The sequence below is a fragment of the Schistocerca cancellata genome, chromosome 4 (assembly GCF_023864275.1).
Source record: "Schistocerca cancellata isolate TAMUIC-IGC-003103 chromosome 4, iqSchCanc2.1, whole genome shotgun sequence".
In the NCBI taxonomy this organism is placed as follows: Eukaryota; Metazoa; Arthropoda; class Insecta; order Orthoptera; family Acrididae; genus Schistocerca; species Schistocerca cancellata.
In genome coordinates, this window is record NC_064629.1 from 718,756,492 (window position 1) to 718,777,353 (window position 20,862).

The following is a 20,862-nucleotide window of genomic DNA, read 5'->3' on the forward strand; positions in this document are numbered from 1 at the left end:
TTATTGGAAAATTCTGATTCATAAATGTGGTCTTATGGTATTAAAATCAAAGAAAGCAGAACAGCACAATACTCCTCATGTCTTAACGTAGTGAATATTATGTGCACTACAGTGAACTAGCATGTGTAACTGGTAAAAGCATGTAGAAAACCAAATACAGATATCAGTATTCAGATGACTGGTAACCGCGAACAAATGAGCGCAAAGGGTAAACTGAAATCAAGAAATCACAATATAGAGCAACACCACCAAACACCATCACCACCCAACATCACAAACAGGCAGTTAATTCACAGGAACAACTAACAGTAACCATGCAACAACTACAGAGTTTGAAGTCCACATAATAACCATAGGTGAAATATTACAATGACCATTAATTAGTAATGCAGAGAATACACATTTATGATGGTATACAGAGATGAATTTACAGTGATGCTTAAATACTTTGTTTGCCACAAAAAGCTAAAGCTCTCTCACAAAAAAGGTTGGCCCTTAACTGCTGCCACATATCAAACAATATAATTTACCACCAGATTTAAATGTTTATAGAAACAGAGTGCACATGCTTAAAAAGTGGTCAAAGTTCTACTATAAATATCACTCTTGAAATGTTGTGAAATGTGTCTGTTGAGGAAATGAAATAACAGAGATGGGAGACATCTCTCTATTATTTTTTCAAATGTTGGGAAAGATGAAGTCTATGCTTACTGTGGCAACTAACTTGAGTAATTTAGCAAATTTGCTCCAGACTTTTCACCATACAGTACTAACTTTATTTATCCCAAAGTAAATCCAGCATTTTAGCACTGGATAATGTCCCTCCTTCAAGTGCATTACATTACATTAATACTTCTTCCACAGATCATGAATACAACATTTCGTAATGATGTGGAATGTGTCAGTTTAACATAAGTTTTCTTTACACAATATAATTTTTTTCAGTTGTCATTCAGAAATTCTTTAAATTTATTTTTAAATGTTGGTTGGATATCTGTCAGACTTTTAATGCTATTTGGCAAATAACCAAAGATTTTTGTAGCAACATAATTCACCCCTTTTTGTGCCAAAGTCAGATTTAACCCAGAATGGTGAAGACCATTGTTTCTTCTAGTGATGTAGCTATGCCCTTCACAATTATTTTTGAAGTGGAATGGGTTATTAATAACAAATTTCATAAGTGAATTTATGTATTGTGAAGTTACTGTGAATATCCTTCAACAAATGTCTGCAAGGTGATCTTCGGTGGGCTCCAGCTATTATCCTGATTACACGCTTTGTGCAATGAATACTTTTTCTCTTAATGATGAATTACCCCAAAATATGATGCCATATGAAAGCAGCAAATGAAAATAGGTATAGTAGGTTATATTACTGATATTTTTACCACCAAAATTTGCAATAACCCTAATAGCTTAAGTAGCTGAAACTAACCGTTTTAGCAGATCATCAATCTGTTCCTTCCAATTGAATTTCTCATCAATACACACACACCCCAGATGTTTTGAATATTCTGCCTTAGTAATAGCCTTATGTTCAAAGTCTATATTTATCAATGGTGTTATGCCATTTACTGTACAGAATTGTATGTACTGTGTTTTCTCAAAATTTAGTGAGAATCCATTTGCAGATAACTACTTAACAATTTTCTGAAAGACATTTTTTACAATTTCCTCAGCTGATTCTTGTTTGCTGGATGTGATTACTATACTTGTATCACCAACAAAAAGGACTAGCTTTGCATCTTCATGAACATAGATTGGCAAGTCATTAATATATATTAAGAACAATAAGGGAGCCAAGACTGAACTCTGTGGCACACTATTCTTGATATCTTCCCAGTTGAAGGACTCCAGTGTTTTTTGCAGACTATCTGTGCTGTTAATTTCAACCATTTGCATTCTTCCAGTTAAACATGAATTAAACCATTTGTGCACTGTCCCATTCATACCACGTATACTTAAGCTTATCTAGAAGAGTTTCACGATTCACACAGTCAAAAGCCTTTGAAAGTTCACAAAAAATCCTAGTGGGTGAAGTTCATTTATTCAGAGCATTTAATATTTGATCAGTGAAAGCATATAGAGCATTTTCTGCTGAAAAGCCTTTCTGAAAACCAAACTGGCATTTTGTTAGTACTTCATTTTTACAAATATGTGAAGCTAATCTTTAATACATTACTTTTTCAAGAATTTTGGATAAAGCTGTTGGAAGTGAGATTGGATGGTAGTTGTTAGCATCACTCCTATCCCCCTTTGTATGCAATATTTTAATAATAGCATTTTTCAGTCTATCTGGAAAAATGCTCTCTTTCAGTGAGCTATTACATATGTGGCTCAGAATCCTACTTATCTGTTGGGAACAAGCTTTTAGTACTCCTTGGGAAATGCCATCAGTTCCATGCAAGCTTTTACTGTTGAGTGAATTTATTATTTTCCTAATTTCAGTACGAGAGGTTGGCTGAATTTCAGTTCTATCAAATTGCATAAGTATTGCCTCATCCATATATTGCCTTGAATTTTTTAATGAATAGCTGGATCATATTTCTTCTAAAACACTTAAAAATGATTATTAATAATGTTTTCTACTTCTGACTTTTTGTTAACAAAAGTTTTGATTGAGTTTGATGGAAATACAGTCTTCTTGTGCTTTCAGTTTGCCTTGTTTCCCTTTTAACAACATTCCAAATTGTTTTAATTTTGTAATCTGAAAGCACTATTTTGGAGGACTATTTTGCATTACTGTGTGGAGCTATAACATATGCCTTAACTAGCTGTGCATCATGTTCAGACAGACCATTCTTAACAGGAAAAGTTTTTATTTGATTGAATTTTTCTTGTCTAGAGAAACATTATCTATCACTGTGCTGCTTTCCTGTACCACCAGAGTAGGGAAATCAGTAACTGATGTCGAATTGAAAGAACCAAGTAATACTTCAAGGGCAAGCTTTCTATCAGACTCTGTCCAAAAATCCACATTGAAACAATAACTTGCTTCCCTTGGTCTGACATACAGCACAACATAGAACACAAGTTTTTCAAAAATAGCTGAATATTTCCCAATGGGGACCTATACACAGCTATAATTCTAAAACTACCTTTATTTAGTTTAAGCTCTCGCACACATGCCTCTATCTGTTGCTTTACAAAAAAAATTTTAGTTTCTAAATTTTTCACACTATGATAAATTTTTAACACATATGGCAACTACTCCTCTCTGCACAGTGTATCTACTTACATGTACTGAAAGCTTATGTCCATCTACATTTGCCTTTCCCATATCATTATCAAATAATACAACAGCCAATGGAAAGGTTAAACACACACATAGTTTGACTGGAAATAGGACAAAACGTCTGAGATCTACATTAAATAAATTTATTTCTGCTTATCTATGAAAATAACAGAGAATATAATTAAACCAAAAGTTGCTTAATGTGAATGCTGTATCTAAATATCAAAATTTAGTAACCTATTATGGTCATAAAATTACTGAAGTTCTTAATGTTAATCACTTTTTTGTATTATAGAATTATCATTTGGCCTGTAACACAGTCTTACCACACTTCCTTGAACAAATGAACTATCTGTCAATATCTCTATCTCTATAGCTCCCAGAATATCTATCCTCTAACCTGCCCTACACACAGCTACAGGTACCACCTCAAAACTTATTCTCAGTGTCCATGTGTCTCATTTCTCCATCTTCTCACTCCACAGATCTTCTATTTCCCTGCCTCACACCCCATCCAAGATCACCACTCACCCCAGTATGCTCAATACAGCAGCAGTGTGTGTGTGTGTGTGTGTGTGTGTGTGTGTGTGTGTGTGTGTGTGTGTGTGTGACCACCTCATTTCAGAAGTAGCGGTCTGTTCTCTTACACGTATTTTATTCTATACTAGATTTTCAATTGCAGCAAATTTTTAATGGTGTTTATAAATTTTGAATGTGGGCATGGTAGTCTAGTGGACAGATTATTAGTCTTTATTTCCTATTCTTTATAATGTTCTGCTATTTATCTGGAGGTCCCAGCTTCTATCACAATTAGGAGCACAAAATTTTTCAGGTTCTAGTCCCTCTGCATTGGCCCAGGTCCACTCTGCCTGCTACTACATTGAATACTGGGAATCTCTCCCAGGGGTAAAAGGCAGCCGGGATGATGGGCTCACCATCCTCCCCCTCCCAGCACTGCAGCATTCACAGGTTGAGTACCACAGATTTCACCTTTAAATTTGGGATGTATTTACAACTTTTCAGTATATCACAAATGATTACAAGTCAGGTTCTATTAAAAATCTGGGTATGAATGTGTTTTTTTCATTCTTACTCAGCCAATGAATTCAGGTAAAGAAGGTATTTTTCACAGTGTGATTTACTTAAAATGATTTTCCTTTGTTAAGGTCAATGGTCAATTGAATGACTCTTGCTATCATGGAACAGATGTTAGACAGAACTCATCTACTCTTTTATTTAGTAAATGCTGCAGTGATCAAATGCAGATAGTAACCCTTTGTACCATACCAGGACTATCTGATTCAGGTTCCTGCTTTTTTGCAAACAGTGTGCACTCTGCAGATCGCCACAGACTTCTCTCTAATCCCCCTCAACTGTAGAATGTATATGACAAAATGATTTGGATCTATCATTTTTAATAGAAATCATATAGCAAGAAACATTTGTTTATAGACAACATCAGGATATTCCTGAGATATTATTCATTATGTTTGTACACTGTATCTGCTGTATTTGAGAATTTATAACGGTGTACTCTGTGGATGAACAGAAAAGGCAAGACATTATGCTGGTATGTGGCACTAGTTAGACCATAGACCTCTTATGCTTCATTCTCTTCCTTCTGCATCATAACCAGATGAACTGTTTAACACAGCACTAACAACAAAATAAACTAAACATGCACCGGAGGCCTACTGTCAAAGTCTTACAGCTCTGATATTATGTAAGTTGTCTACATAATTCTGATTATACACTCCTGGAAATTGAAATAAGAACACTGTGAATTCATTGTCCCAGGAAGGGGAAACTTTATTGACACATTCCTGGGGTCAGATACATCACATGATCACACTGACAGAACCACAGGCACATAGACACAGCCAACAGAGCACGCACAATGTCGGCACTAGTACAGTGTATATCCACCTTTCGCAGCAATGCAGGCTGCTATTCTCCCATGGAGACGATCGTAGAGATGCTGGATGTAGTCCTGTGGAACGGCTTGCCATGCCATTTCCACCTGGTGCCTCAGTTGGACCAGCGTTCGTGCTGGATGTGCAGACCGCGTGAGACGACGCTTCATCCAGTCCCAAACATGCTCAATGGGGGACAGATCCGGAGATCTTGCTGGCCAGGGTAGTTGACTTACACCTTCTAGAGCACGTTGGGTGGCATGGGATACATGCGGACGTGCATTGTCCTGTTGGAACAGCAAGTTCCCTTGCCGGTCTAGGAATGGTAGAACGATGGGTTCGATGACGGTTTGGATGTACTGTGCACTATTCAGTGTCCCCTCGACGATCACCAGTGGTGTACGGCCAGTGTAGGAGATCGCTCCCCACACCATGATGCCGGGTGTTGGCCCTGTGTGCCTCGGTCGTATGCAGTCCTGATTGTGGCGCTCACCTGCACGGCGCCAAACACGCATACGACCATCATTGGCACCAAGGCAGAAGCGACTCTCATCGCTGAAGACGACACGTCTCCATTCGTCCCTCCATTCACGCCTGTCGCGACACCACTGGAGGCGGGCTGCACAATGTTGGGGCGTGAGCGGAAGACGGCCTAACGGTGTGCGGGACTGTAGCCCAGCTTCATGGAGACGGTTGCGAATGGTCCTCGCCGATACCCCAGGAGCAACAGTGTCCCTAATTTGCTGGGAAGTGGCGGTGCGGTCCCCTACGGCACTGCGTAGGATCCTACGGTCTTGGCGTGCATCCGTGCGTCGCTGTGGTCCGGTCCCAGGTCGACGGGCATGTGCACCTTCCGCCGACCACTGGGGACAACATCGATGTACTGTGGAGACCTCACGCCCCACGTGTTGAGCAATTCGGCGGTACGTCCACCCGGCCTCCCGCATGCCCACTATACGCCCTCGCTCAAAGTCCGTCAACTGCACATACTGTTCACGTCCACGCTGTCGCGGCATGCTACCAGTGTTAAAGACTGTGATGGAGCTCCGTATGCCACGGCAAACTGGCTGACACTGACGGCGGCGGTGCACAAATGCCGCGCAGCTAGCGCCATTCGACGGCCAACACTGCGGTTCCTGGTGTGTCCGCTGTGCCATGCGTGTGATCATTGCTTGTACAGCCCTCTCACAGTGTCCGGAGCAAGTATGGTGGGTCTGACACACCGGTGTCAATGTGTTCTTTTTTCCATTTCCAGGAGTGTATATTTTGAGACATCACTGTTATCCACTTCTGAGTGTCATTCTTGAATAAATTATTTCATAATGTTCACACTGTAACAATTTGAGGGAGAAGATTACGCAACAACTAAAGTAATTGTAACTGAGTACAACATGTATCTGTTTTGTCTTATTGGGTCTATTTCAATCACACTGTACCTCTTTCAGCCAATTTTTTTTCTGAATGTTACTTTATGATTACTTAGGTTTTGATTTGTTTTTATTGATAAAAATCAGTTTTTCTAGGCCTATTCGATTCCATTATAAGAGTCAATATTTTTTTTTGCCATACACAAATTCTATTGTTAGATCGCCATCTTTTGTACTACAGTAGTATCCCCATCTAGGCAAAAAGAAGGGGCTTTCTCCATTCAGTGACAGAATAGAAAATGTAGAGTCTCTCTCATTTAAAATTCATCATGCATGTTATAAATAATGTTTGTCAACTGCACTCCACCCACCTACCACACTCCACCCCCACCTGCACCCCCTTCCCATCCGGAGCTTCTATGACAGACACTGCAATTCTGCTATTCAATGAGTGTTATCCCTCACTCAAACTATTTACATTCTTCCAGACCTTTCCTTGCTGAATGTAAGAACAGTCAGTTTCAGTAAAAACATATTCCTGACATTTAAAACGATAATGAAACATTTCACTATGAATACACATATGAATGCAACACATCAGTCATATAACCTTCCAAATTTTAATGTGCACTCACGGCTACTGGTATAGCAAACAGAACACCGAAACGTACTTCTTTACCAATGAATAACTGTAGAATTCCTTGCATCAGTATTATGTGCTGCACAAACTTTTCCCAAAGTTTTCCTTTTCTCCCAACTACTGCCACTATGCACAGCCACGATTTATGCCATATATTAATGTAAGGGGCTACAGTTAACATATGCAGTTCATACTTTGTTTAATTCTTAGAGCAATTTCAGATTGTCACTTACCTCTTAACTCCAAGTAAATATCAATAAAATTTTATGTTGCTTTGAATTTCTTGTTAAAATAAACTGAAATAAATCTAATAACTTTGCCTATATATATCCACATACAATTGCAAGGTAGCCTACTTCTGTCAATTTAGACCGTAAACAAATTTATTACTGCAAGAGATCCTATTTTATTGTCCTACTACCACAGCTCCATCAGACACACTTCCAAAAATCGCAATTATCTTCAAAACAAGACTTAGGTATTCACAACCTGATCACCAGTAAAAATATAATCTAGACAATCAGACAACACCATTTTTGCAGACAATTATTCAATGTTCTTTCTGTGCATTCTTGTATGCAACATACTAGGGTCATCTGATAAATATGCACCACAATTTGTTCACCGAATGCATTTATTCTTAAGAGTTAGTATTTGGTGACAATATCAATCAACATTTCTATTTTTTTTACATAGTCTCCATGACACTCTATGGCCTTAAACAATCATTGTCTAAGAGCATGTATTCTCTATTTGTAAAAGCTCTTTTTCAGTGCTCAATCAAGTTTTCAGTGCATGAATTATATTGTCGTCACCTCCAAAGTGTCTCCCACATAGATAATTCTTCAGTGGCCCAAACAGATGGAAGTCAGAGGGAACCAGATCTGGGCTGTAGATTGGATAAGGTTCTCACATTCTGTCTGGTTTAGTGATTTATTACTGGGTTCTGAGACTTGTATTTGGGCATGCATTATCAGTTCGGAGCAAGATCTCTTTTTGAGTCCTGTCAGATGGAACATATCAGAAATGGTGCTTCAGTTGGTTCAGAGTCTTCACACATGCCTCTGAAGCCTCTGAATTAATGGCTGACCCTTCTGGCAAGCCATGAAGGTTCAATACTTTTAACTCATGCTTCCCCATTGGATAAGCACTAATAACATCATTTCTGCAGGTCAATTACCATATTTATGGGCTGTGAGTGGACACAGGCCGTAGTTTTCAGCATCTTGCGCAAGTGGCCTTCGATGACACAGTTTTATCTGTCACATTATAATGGAAAAGTCCTTTTAGGTATCCCATAGTTACACTTGCTTAGAGAGGAAATCTGTGTGAGAAAACCTTGTCCACAAAAGCAACATACTGTTTGTGCTATTATCCTAAGATCTTCAAGTCACAGCACCAACTTTTAAAACATGCTGAACATTCATTGTGTGTGGACCCTTGATATATTCAACAATTCAGCCATTGTTCGTCAAAAAACAACTCTCCTCTGGTTAAATGTTCAGCATTTTCTCAATGCTTCATTTGGATACCAATCATTTTTCACCAAAATAACAGACCAAGAGATTTGTAAGTGAAGTCTGTGTGTGTAGGCACTACTTACTTCTTCAATGAAATAGACAAATTGCCTACACTGTGTCAAAAGAAACAAAACAATGAATGTTTTGTACTTTACAGTAATTATTAGCTTCTTTCCTTAAACTCGAGCAGAACCAATGCTCAAATCATCATGAAGCTCTTTTTCCAGTAATACTGCAGTTTTCAGTTTTCAGGCAGATATGTTTTCACTTCATCCTGTTCTTCATAAGCCTTTATGTGAACTAGTCTGCTTCAATGCCTCCGAGGCCATTTGTATAACAGTTGTAGAAATGACCTTATGATATTATTATGTGATCATCTTATTTTATCTTCACCTAATTTGGTTCTAGCTATAGGCAAGAAATTTATGTGCTATTAGAAGACTGTCTACTTAGCATATGAACTGAATGTCTACAGATTTTCTAAGTTTATGTCTTTAGGACAGACCTAAGATGAAATGTAACTCGCTAAATTATGAGCTTCCACAGCTAAGGTTATTAATATGTGTTGCTGTAATTACAATCAACCCAGAGGTACCTGGTTTAAAATCCAGTTGATGAGAGAGAGATTTTCATTGCCAGAATTTAGTCTGTTTGATAAGGAGAGGTGCTGGTGTGATTAGCATTGTATGTGGCAATGTCCTTGTAACAAAGTCAAGCCTCTGTACAATGTATTTCATGTAGTGATGACACAAGATGCAATCATCTGTAATCTTTCCATCATATGGCAACATTAACATTGGTGGTTGTTTTCATGTACCTCGTATCCCCATCCATCTCTCTCTCTCTCTCTCTCTCTCTCTCTCTCTCTCTCTCTCTCTCTGCCATCTCCACCCTGCTTACATCATGTATTTAGTTTCATGAACTGTCAGCAGAGCTTGTACTCTGTTTGAAATCAGACATTTCAATAGCTAGAACTTTTGTACATGATTTGCACTTTTTCCACTTTTATTTTCTTACAGATTTCTGTACAAGGTTTTACATCTACATTTATACTCCGCAAGCCACCCAACGGTGTGTGGCATTGTACACATTGCAGGAATTAAGTTATCCTTTTGTTTATTGCAATTGCTCACATTTTAACAGTATTTGTATTCAAAGTAGTTAAGAATATGGAGCAATTCTATATAACAGTTTTTGGTGAGAAGCATATTTAACTATTACAATAATTGACATGTTAAATGAGACATGTCACAAATGATATGCAGTTTAACTGAAAGTATAGCACTAACTACTATAAAAGCAAATATTTGTGATGGTTAAATTTGCTACTGTGGTAGTTACCATTAAAAGGGTGAAACATTCATCAACTTGAAGGTCGGTTTGAATAATGCAGTGCTTTATTAGGCATAGGGCCATTGAAGGTGGTATGTGTTTACCTTTCTCTGACATTTGAAGTTACTTAACAAGCCAGTTCTACAAGGACTTACAGTTTACCACAGACTCTGAACCATCATGCAACTCTGAACTTTTTTTAAGTTAGAGCTACAAATATATACATGTATATTTTGTATTTTACTATTCATTTGTGTTTGATTGGGCATTTCGGTTGATGTTGTCAGTTACGGTGAATCTGTACATGGTAGTGTTCCATAATTGTGCCGATATACAATTTGTAGGTGTGCAGCAATTTGATACTCATGGTATGCACCTGGCAACGAAGTTATCAGATATTCAAAATTGATCATAATAAACAATCATATCTAGTATAGCTGTTTGTAATTAATTTCAAAAAGACAAGAATAATTCATTACTCTACACAACAATTTGGATTTCTAATCTGTCTCTTAACTACTGAATTAGTTTCTAATTTAATTGCTACAACATATGTGATTTGTCTCCTTTAACAAAAATATTGTTATATTCAAATTTTAAGTCATGTTTTTAGAAAATAAAAATAACACTGAGTGAAATAAATTTTCAGAGCATAACGTTTATCAAAAAGCAGTCTATGTCATAACTAACAACTAGGCTTTTTATGTGTCTGCTATGAAAGAAGATGACACACAGATTTTACAAGAGAGGACACAGTTTAAACCACAGCATGACTACTTTGGTTTAAAATCCATTTTTTTTTTCAAATCACAATAAATGTCATTTATTTCTTGGTACATTGTAGTGTGAGCTAATTCTCTGAGACAGTAAAATCTCAATGACTATTGTAATTACATCCAAAGAAAGGAAATTCATTTTATGTGGGCACTACTGGCTGGGAAAGTTGTTTCTTCACTAAGTGTGTGCAGTAAGAATGGAAAATAGTCTTAATAAACAAAGTACAGTCTCCTCCATAAGGATGGAATAGTCTTAATAGACAACAGGGATTAGCATGCAATTATTGTTCAAAGTGAATCAGTTTCTTCAATCTAATCTTCTTCCTTTTTAATACTGTGTGGTCTGTCTTCAGTTAGAATATTTGTGTGATGTTCCCTCAATATCATTAGAGGAATTAAATTGCTAAGTGACCAACTGTTTTTTTATTATTGTGTGGTTTCTTCACATCCATAAACATCTTCCATACCTCTGCAGCTTGTGCTCCGCCTATTAAAGCCTCCATTTTAATGCATTTCTGTTCCTGTCTCTTGTTCTTTAATTCTGTTCCAGAACTTCTGATTTCTTACACAGAGAACTGGAAAACAATATACTGCTTGATATTCTATTTCACTACATAAGCTTATTTCAGCTTTATCGCCTTCATTAACACATATCCTGATGCTGTAGATGGACATATGTCAACTTTGAGTAAACCATTATTGCTGCCTGTAGTTGGTTGACAGCTGTCAAAGTTTTATTTCTACAACTGTCAGATAGTGAAAAACACATTACAATAAGGGTAACAGCAAGCTATTGAACAACTTTAAAACATTGCTGAAAATAATATTACAACCAACAACTATAGACAGCAACAGTGGTCTATTCAAAGTGGACATGTCCATCTACAACGTCAGGACACATACTTATGAAGGAAATAAAACTGAAATAAGCTTCTACACTAAAATAGAGTATCTAGCAGCATACAGTTTTCCAGTTCTCTGCATAATGTCCTACTGTGACATAATATATGCTGCACATCAAACAACAATGAAACTCCTGATTTCTTCTTTTCTGACCTTGTCTGTCCTGAGAACGTTTTGTTGATAACCATTTTTACTAGCAATCCTCTTTTCCAAATCATCTTAAAGTCATCAGGGAAACATTCAACTTCATTTATACTCTTAACATTGCATCTCCATTACTCTTAGAGCAATTTTCCTAACCACCTGTTTAAGAATATCATAGTCTCTTATCAAAGCCACCTTCAAAGACAGGAAGGAGGGTTTGCACATTTTGATGAAGCTAAGAGCTGTGTTGGCAATAGCATAGCTGCCAGATGGCCCGCCACAGCACAACAGGCCTGGTGAGAAAGAGAAAGAGAGACTAGCTTGGTCCAATTAAGTTAAGAACTGAAACAATCATTATTATATGTGAAAAATGTTTATTCTAGAAGAAAACTATGATCAATCCTTGTTTAAACAAAATATCTGTCATTCACCAGGGTTTTTTCCCTCTCATCTTCAGAACATTTAGCCAAATGTAAACTAAGGAAAAAAAAGATTTGCAAGTAATGTCCTCAGTTATGATGATGAATCATTGTGAACAGAATGCAAGCTCTAATAGGACAACCATTTATGTATTCTTTTCAAAAGAAGCATAGCAAACACTTTAAGAAATTTATGTAAACCAGAGAAAGCCTGTATCATGATAGCCGTGAAGATATCTGGAAATTTGGATACAACTAACTCCATTCAATGCACTGACCATTCATAACTTCATCTACAAAGAAACTCATGATCTATCTTTGACAAATTACTTTGGACGCCCTGTTTCCAACATTTATTCACTTTCACAAATTTGTAATGAAGACAGCAATTGGCAGCATAGTGAGCATTCACAAAATTTGTTTGTTGAAAGGAATCTCAACACTACATTTAACATACCACAATGACAAAGAAACCCAACTGTGTTACAAGTCAAATTCTCTGCCTTCCCTCGGAGCCTGTATTAAGGAGAGTTAGAACAGAGGGGGGGAAAAAAATTTTTGGATAGCCGTCAATATCAAATAAAGTAGGTAACTTTTTATATAGAACATTGTGCATTGCAGTATTACAAAGACAAAATTATTTTCTTTTTATTGGTAGCATTGTTGAAAACAATATAGTAGAACATCATAATATAAACCCTATTTGTAAGTATAATGTTCTAAGAATGCTGATGCTACAGTGACCAGTGTGGATACTGGAAAGGTAATCAACTTTCAGATTCTGACAAAACATTTTATCAATCTAAATCAGTGAACCAAAATGACCATATCCATGATAGAAACTTGACAGAACAAGTGTTAGAATGGAGACCTCTGCACTGTTGAAATTTTTAGTTGACCCATGAATGAAATGGGTGTTTGTTACTCTAAGCTCTTAGGCATACAACAGTGTAGCAGCAGCAGCAGCTGCTGCTGCTGCTGCTGCTCAGCCTTACAGAGGTAAGATTGTCATAAAACTTGAGTGTGTGGATCACATCCAGAAGAACACGGTTGAAGAAGTTTAAACTAAATCTGTGAAACCAAAAACCTTCTCATCGTGAAACTGTAAGGGGTAGGCTGGCAGACAAAATTATTGGTGAATTACATCAATACAATGGGATGGCCATTAGGAATGACACTGAAAATTTGTTCAGAATGAGGCAGCCTGTATGGACCAGTTTCTTCCATGAAGTGACAACAGATGAGGGACCAATATTCAACTCTACCCTCCCAGACTTGATTCGTATTCATGTATCACAACACCCAATACTCAAACTCTTCATACAGGCAGTCATGGGAGTCAAAGTCCATTTACAGAGACCTGGCACATCCTGACTGGTTGAAGAAGTGTCTGCACAAGCAGAATCAGACCCCAAATGAGTCTTAACAATCTCATATGTACTTTTGTACCAGAAAATACTTTTGTTGGAAGGAAGGCACCAAAATGTGAGGAAGGAGGGGGGGGGGGGGGGGACCTGTGATATTGTTACCGCTTTTAATAATGGCAACATGGGTACGCTGAAAGAGTTTTGGCATATGAGAGTTATTTCTGGAGCAAACTGCATCAGAGAACTTCAATGAATGGACAAGGTTCCTGCCAATAAAGCACAGTATGCAGCAGAATTTGTCACTATGGAGTCCTCAAGAAGATGACACACAGTATGGTGCAGGATGCTTCTGAGTGAGCAAAAGTAAGAAATAACACATACATTAAGTTTTTCAGATCTTGGAAGCTGTTTCTGAAAATTTACATTTTCATTTGCAGTATTCTCTAAATCTCAGGAGCCACTTGGATTAGAATATTGCATTATTCTCTAAATCTCAGGAGCCACTTGGATTAGAATATTAAAATTTTCAGGGAGTTGCATCTATTGAACTAAAATAAAAGCTCATAAATTTTGACAACACAGTCTGCAGGGATTGCATTAATATTTCTTAATTGACTGGTTTCGGCTTATATACAAGCCATCTTCAGAGTTTCTTGGCCTCCTATGGCTGGTGATGACAGACCCTTGGATTTCTCGAGAAATCTGAGAGGCTGTCAGCACCTGCCATAGGGGGCCAAGAAATTGTGAAGATGGCTCGTATATGAGCCAAAACCAGTCAAATTATTAATGTGATCTTGACTGTTCATTTTAACATAGTAAAATAAAAGCATGATGTTAAGTATAATGACAATTATAATTATACACAATGTATAAAAAATTATGCAAAATTATAACCATATAGCTAAAAAATTGTATTCCCCAAATCACTGGCTGAAATGCAATGATTTCAGAGCAGTACACTAACAACATAATATGTAATGTTCCACGAGAGTTCCACAATTATTGCTACAGTAGATTATGAAATACAAGGAAGCCAGTAATAAAATTTACATTGTCAGTATAGGGTGTTCCAACTCGCCATGATCTATATCTTAACTTCTGACAAGCAAATGGTATGACAACACTATGGTGCAACAAAATAATAAACTGATCCCACAAATGTATATTTAAAAGTAATGAAACTCCTGAAACTATTAATATTTATAAGATTCTGAATTGAAAATAATACTACAATTACTTCTTTCATGCTGAATCTTATGTTAGGCTCCTAAACACAATAGCACTATTTGATATATCAGTGAAGTGTTTGAAGACAAGTCATTTGCACCATTCAATCCAGAATTAAGGATGAACTGCATGACTTCAGATAGACATATTTAGTGTTCTGTATAATATTGCTTTTAAATAGTTTTGATGTTCTGCAAACCTTCAGTTAAAAAGCCATTTTTCCTTCTCTTAAATAGATGGCACTTTTATACATAATTTATAATTTGTCTGACATAATCTTTCAATACTAATGTTAGTTATTTCATACACCTGACAGTTTCAAATAAAATATTAAAAGAAAGGTCAGTATTGGTCATAATATTGATGTTTTATTGATAGCAGAATCAGTTTTCGATCACATAGTGATCATCTTCGGTGCTGTACACATTAAACTCGGACACTAGTATCAAGTTATCAATAACCAGAACTGAGAAGCGATCACAATATTGAGTTTTTGTGATCGCTTCTTAGTTTTGGTTATTGATACCTTGATACCAGTGTTCGAGTTTATTGTGTACAGCACCGAAGATGATCACTATGTGATCGAAAACTGATTCTGCTATCAATAAAACATCAATATTACGACGAACACTAACCTTCCTTTTAATATACCATATATGGTCGTGGTGCACACAGCACTCCATGGAGTCACCAATCAATTCAAATAAAATTATTTATTGCTACCTATATGATAACTTAACAACATATTACCAATCTCTGCATTTACCAGCAGCTTCCTATTAAACGTCCCTTGATTTTAAGACTGAGTGCACACAGTCTTGCTCTACAAAGACACTAGTGCTTTTTAAGAAAATGAAACCAACAATGAAAACAATTTCAATAGTGACCAAGTTGATTTAGTTGCTGAAAAATGGTAATAACTGCAAAATAGTGAAAGGTAATCCTTAAGAACAAAGAGGAGGAGCTGCTGACAACTGACAACAGCGTAAATGAAACTATTCTAAAAAAAGTAAAGACAGAAATGAGATTGCTTTCATGGAAAGTAGCAATATAAGAACTAGGGATGAGAAAACAAATTTGAGTATATGATCTACCAGGACAGACTTTGCAACAGTACCAATTCATCAATCTAAAGACTTACAAAATTTTGATGGAGACCACAGCTGAATCTCACTCCAGTTATGGGATCCTTGTTGTTGGAAAAGACAGCAAGTGCAAAAGAGAGTTTCCTTTGTAGTAATTTTGCACAATTTGTACAAGACTTCACTTAAACCTCTGAACTATGTAAACATTAAAGAGCTGCACTGAAGTACTATTCAAACATTGTCAGACTAAAGATAAATGCCATAAAAACATCCATATTTGCTCATTTGTTCATCATAAACACATTTGTGCATGCATAATGTTTACTGGAACTTTTTGTCACCTTAATAACACTAGAAGCAAGTAGAAAGAACCACAGATATTCATTCTCTATTAAGTCACTGTTAATTATGAAATACACTTTGAAACACTTTCAACAAGTAATTTTTAGTGTTATCCAATATATCTGCAACTGTCAGAAAATTTTCCATCTTCTCAAAGCAGCTGCCATTGTAAGTCAAATGTTTTAATTTATGAACTGCTTCATACACTATGCAACGAAACATGAAAATTACTTTTCCCATACAACTTTATTATAAATGATCTGCAAGAAGGAGGTAAGGACCTCATGGAAGGCCTGACCCTTTTCATATGCATACTGAAAGAGAGGACTAATCTGTTTTGCAAACAAAGTGTCTAGCTTGTATTTGCTCATGAGCAGAAGACTATATTGAACTAAATTGCCAAAATATAAATATGCATCCTAAGTCAAGTTAACTGTAAGTATTTTAATATAACTGTGTTGAATTCTTGGCTTTTTTTGTCAATCTAAGATTGATTGCAAACACTCAAACTACATCCAATCTATTGCCCTTTGTTCATCATAAACAAAATTTTCATATAGTAAATGTTGACTCTGATGTAACATAACAGATGCTTTCAATTATACCATAAAATTGTTTGAATTTATCAGTCTCATTTCACACCACTCATTTCAGTTACATTTACTCTAAAAGCTCTCATTGCATGATTCAAGTTTTTACTATCAATTTTGCTTTATAGAAACTGTGCCTGAAAGTCAGAACCACCTCTTTCTTGTAGTGACACAGTAGGTATCATTGGGCTAGCTTCCACAAATTAATTTCACCAAGACTGCTACAAGAGTGCTGCTCAACTAATTTTCTGGCACTTTTTTTTAAGGCTTTTGAAGTAATTGAGGTATCTCAAAAGCAATGGGTCAAAATACCTCAATACATATAGGAAGTCTCAAGTAAAGTATGATCTTTTTATTAATATTATTTAAATAAACATTGATAATAAATGCAATGATAACTTTCAATAAATATAGTTTGCCTTGAGAAAATCTGATATCAGATTTGTAACCCCCCTCTCTGCCCAGTAAAATGCAATCATTTGATACACATATAAACAATGTAATGCTTAATTTTTATTATGGCAGTTTTGTAGTGATTTTTAAGTCTTTCTATATCCACCTCAAGCCAGGTCAATCAATACATTAAAAACATGTTTTGTGTGAAAACAATTTGAACTAAAAGACACTGTCATTACAACACAGTGTTTGGGGATGCTGCAACAGTAACATTACAAGCCACCATTACAAAAGACAATGTCTCAGATGAAGGTGGGTAGAGAGTCCCAGCAGTGATGGGCAGTGGCAGGTAGTGATTGGTCTGGCAGAAAGTGTGTCACTTAAGATTGCACTGTATTTTCATTTTTAATGGTGGTATGGTGACACTGTTGAGAGCTTACCATAGTGATTCACGTATGTGCTCTTTTTGTACTGGAAATTACAACAAACAAAAATTCTGCATAGTGCTTGTTTGTTATTCAAATATATTATCATGTCAACCATGAAATGAACATGTGAATGAAATGACGTCAACAAAGGTAAATACATCTACAGGAGTTGTTGATTTGGCTACCTACTAATTGGGTGTTGATTAAATATACAAAAAATGAACTTATGTAAATTTCACTGTGTTAGACATCTTACCACTTGCCTCCATATTGTAAGTTTATTCATTCCCAATGTAACTTCTTTACAACTACCTACTAACAACATTCCACATGAAGATAAACTCCCTTTGCAGCATAGCAAAATGTAAAAAGGAGATATTTGGCATTACCTAGCAACAAGCTCTCTTCACAATATAAACAAGTAAGGCTTAAAGAAATATCACTCAATGGAAAGATGATAATGTTGCACAAAAAAAATTATTATCCTTTCAGCAACTACAAGTGTTTCTTTATTTTCTAAGGGGAGAGGGGATGTGGACTTCTGAAGCTAGCTCCCTGCAAATGGTTTTGGAGAGAATTTGGTTGGCTAGTACCAGGAGGGCAGGAGAAAAAGCACTGAAGTAACTTCACCCACTATGTCCCACAAGGTTCCAAGACAGACTAACAGAAGGCAGGGACTGAATATAATAGTAGCTGCAAGATTACTGATGAAAGCACAGTCGGCTTGCAAGACAAATTAAAGAAGTGAATCACAATACAAATAGTGCAGTGAAAGCAAAGATCATAAAGTCTCAAAACATAGTATAACACAAAATGCGTCAGACTGACACTCACATACAGTATTTCTGAATGATGATTCCATTTATACAGACTGTGTCATGTGAATGATGGAGACTCAGACATTAACAAAGTAACTTTTTTATATTTACAGAGTGTGCATTAACCAAATTCATTTATAATGACATCGAAAAAGTTCAAAAGAAGAGCAGCTCATTTTGTACTATTGCGAAAAAGGGGAGTGAGTGTGTGTGTCCCAGTTATGATATGTGAGTAATAAAGGCATTTTTCATTGTAGTGATATCTTTTAATGAAATTTGAATCACCAACTTTCTCCTCCAAACACAAAAATGTTCTGCTGATGCACACCTATGTAGGGAGAAATGATCAGTATAATAAATATGAGAAATCAGAGTTTGCATGGAAAAATTTAAGTGTTCATTACTCCCATGTGCTGTCCAAGTGTGGAACACAAGAGAAATAGTGTAAAAATTTTTGAAAAATTCTCTGCTAAGCACTGAAGTGTGAATTTTGGAGCAGTCATGTAGATTTAGATAAGCTGTGTACAAAAAAAAAAAAAAAAAAAAAAAAACGCAACTACAGTCCTTATTTAACATTAAAATTACATAACTATAATTGGCATCGATGCTCTGATCCCAGTGCAAAGAAACAGAGTGGAAGGTTTCATGGTAACTGAACAGTTGACCTTACGGTGACTTTTTCTAGGAGTTAAGGATATAGGAGCCAAATGGAAAGAGAAGAATGTTTCAGGACTTCCAAGCTACACTTTTACATCAGATCCAGGTCTTGTCACCTAATGACAACAAGTGTTGCCTTGAGGTAGCACTATCTCTTTTAAGAGCACTTGTTTTAAACAGCCTGTTTAACACTTGGAAATTTGTTGCAAGGCCATTCAATGTTTACTGTTTCATCTCATTTTCAGCCAGTCAGTCATTAGGGTCCATATTTCCAGTCTTCTTTGAGGAGCAACTTTCTTTTTTCTCCCAGGATAAAGAGAGCTGGGATATGACCACTCAAAGCTCATCTGTTTAGAAGCAGTGTCGAACCAGTGGATTCCCCATACTCCAACAGATGAGTCAGTCAAGCACCCATTCTTTTTACTTACTAAATCTCCAACATATGCTTGGACACAAACTGTGCACAAACTTTGTTACAGACAAATTTCTTATAGATTACGTGATACTATGCAATATACAGTTCCCTTGTGTATCAACAGTTCACCAGCAATTTTGTGTGTGGCAGTCTGAAGCTGAACACATAAAATAACCTACTGATGAAATTTGGGCAGGTTTACTGACAGCATGCACCTACCCTGGGCTTGACAAGTCATTGGTGTTTTCACATCCTGCCATCCAATACACACACCACCTGAATATAGTGCAACATAAAACACATTGCTCTACATACAGAGCTCTCATTCCAGTTAGACATGAGAAGCCTGCTCTCCCACGACAGTATGAAAATGGTAGCAGCTATCTGCACCAAATTATCATTAAAGCAAATGCAACTACAATAAAAATGTGTGTTTCAGTTATGCACATATTATGAATAGTCAGAGAAAATCCTGGATAGAGATTATAAAATGTATAACCACTTGCTGTGGAAGAGATGATCGGCAATGGAAGGCAAATGAAAGAGTTGCATTATATTTCTCAATTATAGATGTTTAGGCCATCAGCAAACAGGAGGAGGAGGAGGAGGAGGAGGAGGAGGAGGAGGAGGGGGGGGGGGGAGGGGGGGAGTGACCAGTATCCGATCAAGAGTGTAGGTCCAATACCACAGTTACAGTTGTGTACATCTTTTTAATGATGTTTGTCCACTGTTAATTACTTCCTCCATACAATGAGCGATTCTTTCCTTCCACCATATATTTGGTTTCACAAATTAATGTAAATATAAAAAAAAACTTGTACTGCAGTGTATCTAACAATGAGACTCGATAAACCCTAAGAATACAATGGGAAATGGAGAAAATGTAAGAAGGAATAACACAAAACTTGTTGACAGAGAGCATAGAAGATAACATGCAAATAAAGTCAGGCATTTCACTTGGTTTATGAAAATGAGTGTTTGTCAGCAATCAGATCTAAAGTGCAGAGGAACTTATAAAAAGTAAACAAAAGATAGAATGTATCTTATATTAATCTGTTGATGTGAGGATTACAAAAAAGTTAACTAATATTTTTAAACAACAGAACAGAAGTTATATGAAGAAATGTGAGAAAATATTGAAAGAAGAAAGCTCATAAGACCATATAAATGCAATGGAACTCGACCAATATGTACAAATAAGGAGAAGAATTACACAAACAAGCATTTACAAAGAAAGATCAACAGAGGGATCATATAAAAGTATTGACAAGCACAATGTATAGATAAAA

At 36.5% G+C, this 20,862-nt stretch overlaps 1 protein-coding gene across 6 annotated transcripts in view; it reads right to left on the reverse strand.

The window, feature by feature from the left end:
* The window catches only part of LOC126183749 (homeobox protein extradenticle), a 352,888-nt gene that overhangs the window by 22,435 nt on the left and 309,591 nt on the right, over positions 1-20,862 (reverse strand). The window lies entirely within an intron of this gene.